Raw genomic sequence first — 12,792 nt, forward strand, 5'->3', positions numbered from 1 at the left:
TTACCAACAACCATTACCACAACTTCCTAGGCAATGTAGGAAGAGAACTTAGAGGGTAGTGAGGAGAGTAGCCTTTTAAAGGACACTATGCCATTAAGGAATGTAGTTTAACTTGTTACTAAAACCCAGAAAAGCGGATTCATAGGAAATTCATGTTGAGAATAAGGTTGACTACTGGTACATGAAGGAAAGATGGGCAATTCATTTTCCAGTTGGCAATCTGTTTGGCCACCACACCTGGCCTACTTGAGGCAAGGAAAAGAAATTAGAGGGCATAGCCGGTCTGGTTCAGTGGATAGAACATCGACCTAGAGACTGGAGTGTCCCGGGTTCGATTCCTGTCAAGGGCATGTACCTCAACTGCAGGCTCAATCCCCAGTCCTGGTCAGGGTATGTATGGGAGGCAACCAACCAATGTGTCTCTCTCACATCGATGTTTCTCTCTGTCTGTCCCCCTCCCTTCCACTCTCTCTAAAAATCAATGGAAAAATATCCTTGGGCAAGGATTAACAGCAACAACAAATAATAAGAAAGAAGTTAGAGGGCATAGTAAAGCTGGGGTAAGAGACAGCCATTAAGCTCTCTGCCCCATTATGTGACATGTTATGAATGAATGACTTTCCTACGGGACAAGGAGAAAAGTTGTTGAATTTTAACTGTCTTCCCAGAGTTCACCAAGAAGGCTGATCAGAAAGGGGATGTCACTTTTGGGGTGGGCAACTTTTGCAGGGGTTAAGGGAGTGGAAAAGATAAAGCCAGATTTCACCCATCAGAACTATGTATTAACAAGGGAAGGACTTTGGAGGCCCTCAGAACCATCTACATGTGAGAGGACCAGCAACGACATGCCTGCCACACAGAAGGCATTAATGACTACCCTGAGTCAAACAAATGAGGACAAGTAATCAGCAGGGAACTCAACCTCCCCACGGGCAGTTAAGTAAAGAGGAATTTGCCCCTGTTCCTCTTCTACATTGCCTAAACATGAAAGAAAAGCTCCTGGTCAGAAGATACAAGAGGAAGAAGTCAATTCTTTGTAAAATGAAGGAGAAAAAAGAACTTTGAATTTAATATAAAATTAAAATTTTGAAGCAACACAAGATTATTCTATTAATTAAAAGTGGCAAGAATATTCTGCATTCTGGCCAACATATTAGTAAGGTACCTGTTATTAATTGCATGCAATTAGGTACAGTGAAGAAGAACAGTTATTGAAAGCTTATACCCAAATGAATGGAAATTCTTCACCAAATATATAGGGTGGGGCAAAAGTAGGTTTACAGTTCTGAGTATGCAAAACATAGTTTATTCTTATATTATTATTTATTAATTATTGTGTTATTTTCCAAATGAACAACTGTAAACCTACTTTTGCCCCACCCCATATTTAGTTGTACCTTCCCATGCTTTTATCTTCTTTTAGAATGGTAACAGCCAGATTATCACTATTTGATGTTCTCTCCCCTTTTCTCCCTTTTCTGAGTTATATTGTAACTGTGCACTCAGGATACTTATGCCTCCTGGTACCACCTACAGCAGCACAAAAAAAAATGACTTGAAGGAATAATCTGAAGTCAGAGTCCTCAAAGGGCCCCAATTCTACCTTTGCAATGCAAGAATTCCAACATGCCAGGGGGCTTCTGTGTAGATTACCTGGGATTGGAAGATTGCAGGGCCTTCATCAAGGAGCAAGGACTAGATGGGGTAGAGATGTAATAACAGAAACATTCAAAGAGAGGGCCTTAGAACTCCTTGGCAATGTGAAATATGAAGGGAATTCATCCTGATGGGAGATTCAAAATGCCTGTTACAGTAGAGGGCCAATGATGGATTTTCCTACAGGCAAAAATCAATTAAAATCTCCCAACCCATCCCAATGGTAACTCACACCAAAATCCACAAGAATGGGTGATATAGGAAATCAAAGAGGTGGGGAGGCAAGTTATTAAAATAAATTAGGAAATCAACAGGCACACTAAGAAAATGAAAACTCAAGATCAGATTATTGTGGGAGAAAAAAAGCTGTACTGGTGAAAAGAGAATTCTTCAGCCACTTCACCAGAGGAACACTAACCACACTAGAGCTTCACATTCATTTCAAGAGTTGTGCCACCCTAAGGCAAGGACAGACCCCGCCCACCTCACCAAGGAAAGTCAGCCTAAAGAAGTGATTCAGAGGGCAACTGAGCACAGAATGGAACAAAACACATGTTCAATAAGCAGTTGTTAAAATGAGCATGAATAGTGGAATAGGAATACTTTTAGGGGCAGCAAAGAAAATATGAACTACTCTGAAGACCCTTCAGGAAAAAGGATCTCAAAGATTGCATTAATAGGGATTTTTAAAAAGAATAATTTCATGATATTTCCCTTTATTATTTATTAATCTTATAGTTTTGATTATATGGAATGCATAGGCTAATTGTGGACTGGAAGATATAATAAATTTTTATGAAGGTAAGTGAAAATGGTTGAAAAATTAGCATTTATATTTTAACTGGGCCATTCAATATCTTAGCTCAAAGTCATAAGTAAAAGGAATTTTAGGTACCACTATAGGGAGAAGTCTTTTAAGGATGAACTGTATATTTGTAAAATTCGTAACAGTATTGGCAGCCTAAAATTGTACATTAATATGCTATTCTTCTACAAAGCCACTGTTTCTGACCAATGTTATAAGGCCAATGTTGTGAGGGTTTTCTTTTGTTTTACATTCACTGGTGATGAATTTGAGCTGATTCAACACATGGCTCAAACTTTTTGTGACAACTGAATAAATGAAACAGTAGAGCCATAACTACATGATGCTCAGGTCATACTGTTCTGGTTTTTTAAGTCTGACATAAAATTTCCTACAGCCCATGAATAAAACAAGTTTGGCAACTTCTGTTTCAGAATATTCCAGCTGAATATATCATATACAACTATTTGTAAAAAAAAAAAAAGAAAGAAAAAGAAAAACACCCAAAGATGCTATAAACACTTAGTGATGGCTTTGCCTTTTATATTTTGGGGTTGTTTTTAAAAAAATAAAAAGAGGAAGGTGAATCTGTTGTTACAGGACTTAGATAAAATTGAAATTTAGTAATTTAGTATATTCTAATCTAAGCAATACTTACTAGTTGGGAATTCAAAACACCCCTAATTATAGTTCCTTTTGGAAAGTGAATAAGGAATTGGACAGGTGTGTCATATCCAGCATGACTAGAGACAGTGTAAGTGCAAAGTGAATAACATGCACTTTCACCCCAAAGACCTGGGAAATAAGCACAGATAAAATATCCAAGGGCTTAAAATATAGGTGTGGGAAATTTACTGCAGCGAAATAGAGAAGAAAACAGCTGATCCCGGGGGAAGCAAGTAGACGGCAATGTAGGATGCAATTAAGAGCAGTGCCAAAGTAATTCACCATTACTATTTGTTTAATCCAGTCTCTCTGAGCAAAGGTAGCTACAGGGAGGGAACCATACTCTCCACTTCAGTGTCTGGGGAATTCAGGGATTTCCAGCACAAAGACCCATCAGTTGAAGGGCAATGTGACAGAGGATTGAGAGAGATTGGTTGGCTAATGGACGGGGAATAAATTCTCCCAGAACGCTCCCTGTTCAAACCATTGGAAATGGAGTCGCCCTTCAGATCATCTGTGTGCCTGTTTCTTTTTTCCATTTTCAATTTATAATAACAATAACGACCTAGACATAGGACATTTCCTGGGCTTTAATGACTGTCTGAGGTTAATGGCCCTCAACTACACCTCAGGCCATCAACCCCTCCCAGCCTGTCATTAATCTCCAGGAAATATCCTGTTCCAGGGTCATTATTGTTTCAATATCAACTATACCTTAAAAGCTTTATGGATTCTGCAAATACAGGTCTCTTGCCAATAGAGGTTATAAAACCTGTTTAGAATTCTGAAATTATCTTAAGTTTCACCTTTAAGATATATTTTGTTCAAAACTAAAGTTGCCTTAAGAAAACATGCAATTTTATCTGTTGACATCTCCTCAGGAAAGAGGACTATTAAATATTACAAGGACCCAAATAAAAATCAGTGATTACTGGAAGACAAAGGTCAGCTTTAAAGGGAAGCACGCTCTCTTCTGGACAGTAGCATAACTCAACCTTTGAGAATACTACGTGATTTGTGAAAATAGCTCCCTAAAATGATTTATGTGTTCCAAGTGTTGCCAGACTACACACTCCATGCATAGAATTTTCAAAATACATCCTAATTCTAAAGTCTCATTTTTCACTTCCATAAGAAGTACCCCACTTTATACATTAACATTAGTACCATAAGCATTCTGCCCATAGCTGCTGAAACGTGGGTGAAATACAACTTCTAGAAGGGAACAGCCTTCAATATTCTGATTCAGCAGCAAAAGGGAAGATGCTTGCCCAAGAAACATTTGAGATCTAGAGAACTGGTATAAACAAAGGAGGAGGGCAGGGCAGGTGTTTAAAAACAAGGAAATCCAACAAATGGTAACCGGGGCATGCCCCAGCAAACAGGCAGACCGTAGAAATGTGGGGACTTGGGTGGGCAGGTCCTTGGAGAGATGGGGAAGCACCAGATTGGCCCCAGCTTTGGGTCAGAGATCCATGCATAGTGGTTCTGGCAAGAACTGAGCCTAACCACAGCATTAGGCAGAACTGCATTCTCAACTAGACTGTGACAGAGTTCCAGACCCTGAAAGGAAGGAATAAACTAGGTCCCTGGTCACAGGACTGGGCACAAGCTGAGGTGCCATACCAGGAGCGCAGCCAGAGAAGACAGAAAGAAAGGCTAACTGGATCCTACCCGAGTTCAGATTCCCATGGTCAGTGAGGGAGTGATTCTGGAGCCTGACTCAGGGCTGAATCTGTCGGTGACACACAGCTATCTACTCCAATATTGCAATTTCGAAGGGGGTCAAAAACCTTTTATTTGAAATGCCACTTGAAGATTTTACTGTGGGTCACATAAATGTGAAAACTGCAAGGAATTAGGACTCAAAGCTGGAAGTAGAAGAAAACTGTAACCTCCCACAGTTTTCACATTAACTCTTTATTGGGGGGGAATAAATCAGTTAACTCATAAAAACTGAAGCACTATGTTCATTTTTTCCTACTTAACCACGATTATAACATTTTTTTAAATATCAAAGTTGACATATAAATTGCTACTGGAATATTTTAACAGTTAAATTAGGAAAGCTTAAGACAAAACATGAACTTGAAGCAGACCGTGAGATAAGGACTTCAGTATAAATAGTTTATTTGGAAAACTTCTTAGATGATTCTTAAACCCTCACCTGCTTTTAGAATTAAACCTGAGCCAGGATTGGAAGGAAGACTTCTTCAGAGGGCTGTGCTGCGTGTGAGTTGATGCCCACAATGGGGAGGTGAGAGTGCTACCCTCCCAGCCCAGGGAGATGTGAGTGCCGAAGGGAAGGATGGGAGCTGCTTCTCCCATTCCTCAAGATAAGTGAGGTCGGCCCCAAACACGTCTGTCCTAATGCTCAGTGAATACGTTACTTCACACAAAGGGTCTTTGCAGATGTGATTAAGGATCTGGAAATAAAGAGGTTATCCTGGGTTATTGAGATGGGCCAGAGGTAATCATAGAGTCTTTCTAACAGGGAGGTAGGAGGGTGAGAGTGAGAGAAGGCAATGCGATGATAGGAGCAAAGGTCAGAGAATCCAAGATTTGAAGATTGTGTACTGCTGGCAGTGGAAACGGAGGATGGGCCATGAGCCTCAGCCTCAGGACGCAGGTGGCTTCCGGAAGCTGGAAAAGGCAAGAAAATGGATTCTTTCCTGGAGCTGTCAGAAGGGACGCAGTTCTGCTGACACCTTGATGTTACCCAGTGAGAACCACGTCAAACTTCTGACCTCCAGACCATATGATAACACATTTGTGTTGTGTTAAGCCCCAAAATTGTGGTAATGTATTACAGCAGCCATAGGAAACTAATACAACAAGAGAAGGCTTGGGGGAGCTCTTAGGAGATCTTTCTACATGACCTCTACAGCATAGGAGGTACTAGGAACGGTTGTCTGACTCTCATCTGGGGGACCTAAGGACATGACACAGGTTAGCTAACTGCTTTGACAGCAGAGTAAACAAGTGGTAATTGGTCTATGTTCCGGAGCCTGATTAGACAAAGAATACATGAGTGTGTGCTGCCTACATAGGATTATCTTAGATCTCATTCATGAAAACTATTTGCAGGGCCAACTTCATGGACATGGGACTTCTGCAGTTACACAGGGACCTGCTTTCAAAAGAAATCTGTACTTGGTTTAATGTTCTTCTGTCACTGACTTGAAATTCATAATTCTTTTTGAGCAAGAGGTTCTACATTTTCATTTTGCGCTGAGTTCAGCAAAGTATGTAACCAGCGCTGGCCACATGGAAAGGCCAAAGACTAGCAGAGAGAAGCTGGCAGAAAGACAAAAGTCTTAGTGGCTGAGGGAAAAGCAAGTGAATGGCTGGATTACACATGCAATCGCCCAAATCAGATATAGAGATTCTAGGTACATCGTGACAGTGGTTGGGCGACCTCCACACACTTTGTAAGAGCGTCCCCAAGAGAAAGAATCAGGTTTAGTCACCAACCAGGCCTCATGGGACAGGGTGCCAGGGCACATCTGTATCAATCAAGTAAAGACTTTCAAGTCCTTCCTTCCTCTTTGACCCAGTGAGTGTCTGACAGTGTGGCCAGCTTAGTGAGAAGGAGAAGTAGATGTACTCTGTGTGGAAAGAGATAAGTCAAGTAAACCCATTCCCAGTTGCTGCCTTCCCACCCAACAGTAGGCCTCAGCTGCCAAAGGAAAGAACCGTTGACACTACACCAAATTTAGAGTTTTGATTATGACATGGTGCTGGATCCTTTGATTACTGAACTGGAACATTGTTTTGTGAAAGCAAGCAGAAAATGTCATGAGAATGCCAAATTTTCATTGGGGGAAGAATTATCCCTAATAAAAACAATTTAAAAGAACAATGGGAGACCAAATAATCTACATACTACAGTTGTTCAACACAATGGTCACATAGGTCTAGGTAGAGGAGTTAGGGATAAAAGCTCTTGCACTGCAAGTTGGGTGGACATTGTTCAACCATGAAGATTTAATGCTGCCTTTGTAAACCAGAGAATAAATAATACAAAGGGGGGGGGAGGATTTCAACATACAATTTCCAATTGGAAAAAAAATGAAAACAAAAATGTGAACCCCATTCCAAATGGAAACATAAGGTAATCTAGCTCCCCTAAGATGTCTGGTTGCAATGCACAGTGTGAATCAGCACTGGGGCTTCTTCCTCCCATGCACCCTTCACTGCCCCAGAATTATCTTTCTTAGATGCAATGACCATGCCACTCTTCTACCTAAAATCTATCTGAGCCTCGGGGGGTGTTTCAAGATGAACCCAAAGTCTTGAGCACCAGTATGCAGTGCTTCCAACCTGACCTAGCTGTCTCTCCCCAACCTTGCCACAGATGCTCATAGAGCATCTTTAGTTACTTACATACCACCTTCACAGTGTTTGCTATAGTCACATTCCCTATTAGAATTCTCTACTTAATATATTTATATTAACTTAGTACTGTTTTTGCTCAAATAATTTATTCTCTTTCAAAGCTATGTCTTTAAATCAAGTTTTAATGTACTGCTTATAGTGTTACTAGTTAGCTATTGCTGTTAAAATTCATTCTTAAAATTAAAAATGTTACCTCTGTGTCCCACCTAAAACCATCTGTTTCACCACCAATTGTTCATGCAACACACACTGGGATATGCTACTCTAGACAGGAACAACAGTGAGTTTTTTACCAGTGAGCATACTGTGCCTTTGAACCTTTGAACCTGTTGTTCCCTCCTCTTAGTATATCCTTTCCTATTATCGGTAAACTTACTCTCTTCCTTTAGGACTCAGCTCAACCCATAAGACACCTCCCCTTTGAAGCTTCCCTAAATCATAGTTACATGTTCCCCTCTGTATTCCTAAACTCTTTCTACCTGCCAGCACTGTAGTATTTACCACATTGTAGTGCCATATGAAACTTAGTACTCTAGTCATCTTTGGGTCATTTCATTATCTAGATCAATACCTATTGGTTACTCATAAAAATGTTTGCTAAATAAATGAAGAATGATGGAATACAGGCATGCACCACATATCATTTTGTCAATGATAGAGTGTATATACAATAGTAGTCCCATAAAGTTATAATGGAGCTGAAAATTTCATATCACCTAATGACACTATAGTTATCATCACATCATAATACCATAGCGTAACACGTTACTCACGTGTTTGTGGTGGTGCTGTAAACAAACCTACTGTGCTGCCTGTCATATAAAAGTACAGCACATACAATTATAGTAATGAGCTACACTAAGTTTGTGTGAGTATACTCTATGATCTTTGCACAATGACGAAATTGCCTACGGATTTATTTCTCAGAACATACCCTGCCATTAAGCAGCGCATGACTGTATATAGCCAAAGCTAAGCCAATCAGAAGTCATTTATGCTATGAATATTCTAACATTAAGTTATATCTGTCAAACAAAATACATCCCAAAATTTCAACATATAGAAGACTTCTCTATAATTATCCAACGGGACTAACAAAAAAATTAAAGGGCTGTGTTTCCACTGTAGCGCAGAAGAACACAGGACAACTGAGAAGGCGGTGTGAAATTACACCAAACATCAGTGTAGTTTTTTTTATAAAAATTTGCTTGCAGAAACCCTAGTTATCCTTTTTAGGAATCCCCTATTTATTGCTCACTTTCTAACTGCAAATTTTAAAAAATAAAGCCAAAGAAGCAAATTTAAAATAAAGCTAAGGGTGATTAAAGCAGAGTTCAAGCATCAATTAACTTCAAAAGAAATGACCTCATTGAAAACAAAAATAATGTCACTAATATGTAGGGTACACTGAATAACTGCTCTGTAATATTAGCTCCATATTATAATTAAGGAAATTCCCCTTCCTATTGTGCTTTCTCAGGCTTTCAGAAGAATAAATCTGAAAAATATTGAGAGGTATGGTCTCAGGTGTAGGAGATTTTTTTTTTATTTATTTCAGAGAGGGAAGAGAGAGAGAGAGAGAGAGAAACATAAATGATGAGAACCATTGATTGGCTGCCTCCTGCACGCCCCACTGGGGATTGAACCCACAATCCGGACATGTGACCTCGACCAGAATGGAACCTGGGACCCTTCAGTCTGCAGGCTGACACTCCATTCACTGAGCCAAACCAGCCAGGGCAGTATAGGAGATATTTTAATCTTCTTTTTTAATCCCAACAAGACATTTAAACTCTCTTGTCCTCATTTCCTTATCTGTAAAATAAAAAGCAGTTGACTGATGTGTGAATGTATAGAAATTCAAAATGGAAAAAATCTAAGTGCATGTTTTGGTTATACCTAAAAAAAAATAATGACTATCTATATAAATAAAAGGCTAAATGCAAAGTGTCCCCTCAGGAGTTCCACCAGGAGACCAGGAGTTCGATTGCTCACTATGACATGCGCTGACCACCAGGGGGCGGCGCAAAATGAAGGAAGGCCCCAGCCAGCAGCCAGCAGCCAGGGAAGGAGGGCCCCGGGGCCGGTAGCCAGAAGGCCCCTCTTGGCCCTGATCACTGGCCAGGCCTAGGGACCCTATCCATGCACAAATTTCATGCACCTGGCCTCTAGTCTCTAGTATAAATTATATACTAGAGATATATTTCTAAATATATTTTTCTTTATTTCAGTGAGGAAGGGAGAGGGAAAGAGAGATAGAAACATCAATGATGAGAGAGAATTGTTGGCTTTTATTGGAATTTTTATCTTTAGATACAATCAGTAGGGTGAGTAATCTTGGGAGGACACATGTGTTTGCATTATCCTCTTGATTGGCTGCTTCCTGCATGCCCCCCACTGGAAATTGAGCCCATAACCCGAGCATGTGCCCTGACTGGGAATCAAATCATGACCTCCTCGTTCATAGGTTGACACTTAACCACTGAGCCATGCCGGCCAGGCTAAATGTATTTTTGAAGTGCTTCTTTTTGGGGAATGGGAAGACCACCTGAGTGTTTATAAACTTGGTCACAGTTTAACACTTGTTGAATATTTCATGTAGATTGAGTTGTGTCCCCAAAATTCATAGATTGAAGTCTTAATCCCTCAGAATGTGACTTTATTTGGAAATAGGGTCTTTAAAGAGGTAATTAATTTTAAATGAGGTCATTGGGGTGAGCCCTAATCCCATGTGATTGGTATCCTTATAAGAAAAAGAAATTAGGACAGAAACACACAGAGGGATGACCATGTAAGAACACTGAGAGAACACAGCCATCTGCAAGCCAAAGAAAACAGCCTCAGGAGAAACAACCCTACCAACACCTTAATCAGGACTCACAGCTTCCAGAAATGTGAGAAAACAAATGTCTGTTGTTCAAACCCCCCAGTCTGTAGTACGCAGCTATGGCAGCCCTAGAAAATGAACATAGGCATCCTCCTGGCCCTCAAGAGGAGACAGATATGCAAACAGAGAAACTGTATGGTTAGAAAGAAATGGTGAAGCAAATTATGAATCTGATCAACTAGCAGAATTTTAAGCAGTGAATGAAATAATAATAGAGAATATGTAGGAACCTGAAAAATGTTTATAAAAATATTAAGCGAAAAGGCAGAACACAACAATATATCTATTCTATGATAACAATAAAAGATGGTTTGGTAATAGAAAAAAAATAGAAGAAACTTGGAAAAATACAAGGTTTTTGCTAAGGTGAGATCCTTGATAAACTTTCTTTTTTATTTTTTTATTGCTGTCCTAATTGCAATGGTGCAATAAATGTAAAAACATTTAATTTTAAAAGAAAATACATATGGTAACTTTTTACTGGTTCAAACTGCCATAATTGATTGCTAATGGCACTCTCTAGCTCTCTTTTTCTCCGTCACATTTTAATTGAAGTTTTTACTTTTGAAAAAACTACTCTGAGAAGATTCTGAAAGGAAATTCAAACAAAGTTTATGAACCTAAATATTGTACAGAAATAGTCACTAAAAATAAGTAGGGACCAAAAAATAAAAATAGCTCCGGCTGGTGTGGCTTGGTTGGTTGGAGGTTCAATCCCTGGTCAGGACACATACCTGGGTTGCAGGCTTGATACCCAGTTGAGACAAGTACAGGAGACAACTGATAGATGTTTCTCTCTTGCTGGGGTTGACCAGCAGCCCCTGAATGACCGATGAACAGATTACTCCAACACAGTTTCACTGTGAAAGAGAAGGCTAAGGGATGACCTGGCTGATGGTAGCCAGGCAGCCTCGATTGCCTGCCTCATTAGGCTTTTATTGGAATTTTTATCTTTAGATACAATCAATAGGGTGAGTGATCTGAGGAGGACACATGTGTTTGCATTGTCCTCTTGGCAAGGTCATCCAAAGATAAGCATAAGGATTCCAGTAAGTACCTGGGGGTCTGCATATGCCCAGACTTGTTTGGAAAGGTCAAGGAATAATTAGGGGCACCACTTTTGACACTTCCCTAAGTCTCCCCTAAGTCGGAATTCTGATAAACAGGGCAGGCGGCCTTCTACATACTTCCCTTTTATCAGAATGTTCTCCTTACAACTTTCCAAACAATCTCATGCTTCCTCTCTCGGAAAAATAAAAAATAAAAAATAAAAAATCAATAAGCATGTCCTCAGGTGAGGATATTTATTAAAACAGTAAAAATAAAAATAGGTAGGGACATAAAGAAAACAGCAAAATTGATTCTGTATTCAAAAACAGTGACTTAAAATGAGGTTCTAGAGGCTTGTCTGGATATGAGCCTCAAAACTGGGCTCATTTATAAATTATCTAAGAAAAATTTGCCAAAGTGACATGCAGGCAAGCAAGGTGAGCAGAAGAAATAGTTCTCCACCCCTGTGAGACAGCAGGAAGGCCAAGGCCCAGGACCTCCATTTATGGCTCATGTCCCCAGCCAGTCCCCCACCCCCCCTGCAGAAGGGTAAAGGCCCAGCAAACAGCCTGAATGCCCAGTTTGGAAAAAGAGAGAGTGTTTTCACAACAGATTTCCACACAAAGGCCACTGCATTCCTGGCAGCAAGGCGGCAAAGTCTGACCTCTCTCAGCGTCTCTTCTGCACAGGGCAGGGCCTGACATGGAAAAGTTAACAAGGTGAAAACAGCTGCTCTAAGCTGCACTGGGCGTTAATCAAGCCACCTCCTGAATAGCAGGAAGGCTTGTATCAAGGACCTTAATTTGCCCCCAAGGCCCTGTTTTTACCTTGATTTAACAATTCTCACTAACAGCAATCTGTTGTCCTCATCCCATATGAGGCCCCAACCTTGGGGTTCTGCTGCTCCTATGGGCTTGTCTTTGGTGGCTCCTCAAGGAGAAAAGCTCCCCTGGAAGGAGAGAGAGCTTTATTTTTATCCCAGTTAAAGTCCCTATCCAATGCATTAATAGCTACGATAACCTTGGTCCAGGGCATTTCCTGGAGACGCTATAACCTGCTGGGGTTAATGAACTCTCCCTACCATTAATTCCTGGGAGAGGCCATTGGCCTGAATTGTTACTTAATTACTCTTCTGTGTACAGCTTCATAAAGCAATGAAATGCCTTCTTTCAGGAAGAAGGGAGATGGTAATGGGGTCATCAGAGGCCATTAATTTTACAAATAGTTTGTTGGAAACTACAGTGTGTTAAGAAGTCACTCTGGACCACAAATCAACTCAATGCGGTCCTTATCAAGTCAAGATCCAAACTTCCCAGGTTAACATGGTTCA

Source organism: Cnephaeus nilssonii (assembly GCF_951640355.1).
Source record: "Cnephaeus nilssonii genome assembly, chromosome: 4".
NCBI classification, from domain to species: domain Eukaryota; kingdom Metazoa; phylum Chordata; class Mammalia; order Chiroptera; family Vespertilionidae; genus Cnephaeus; species Cnephaeus nilssonii.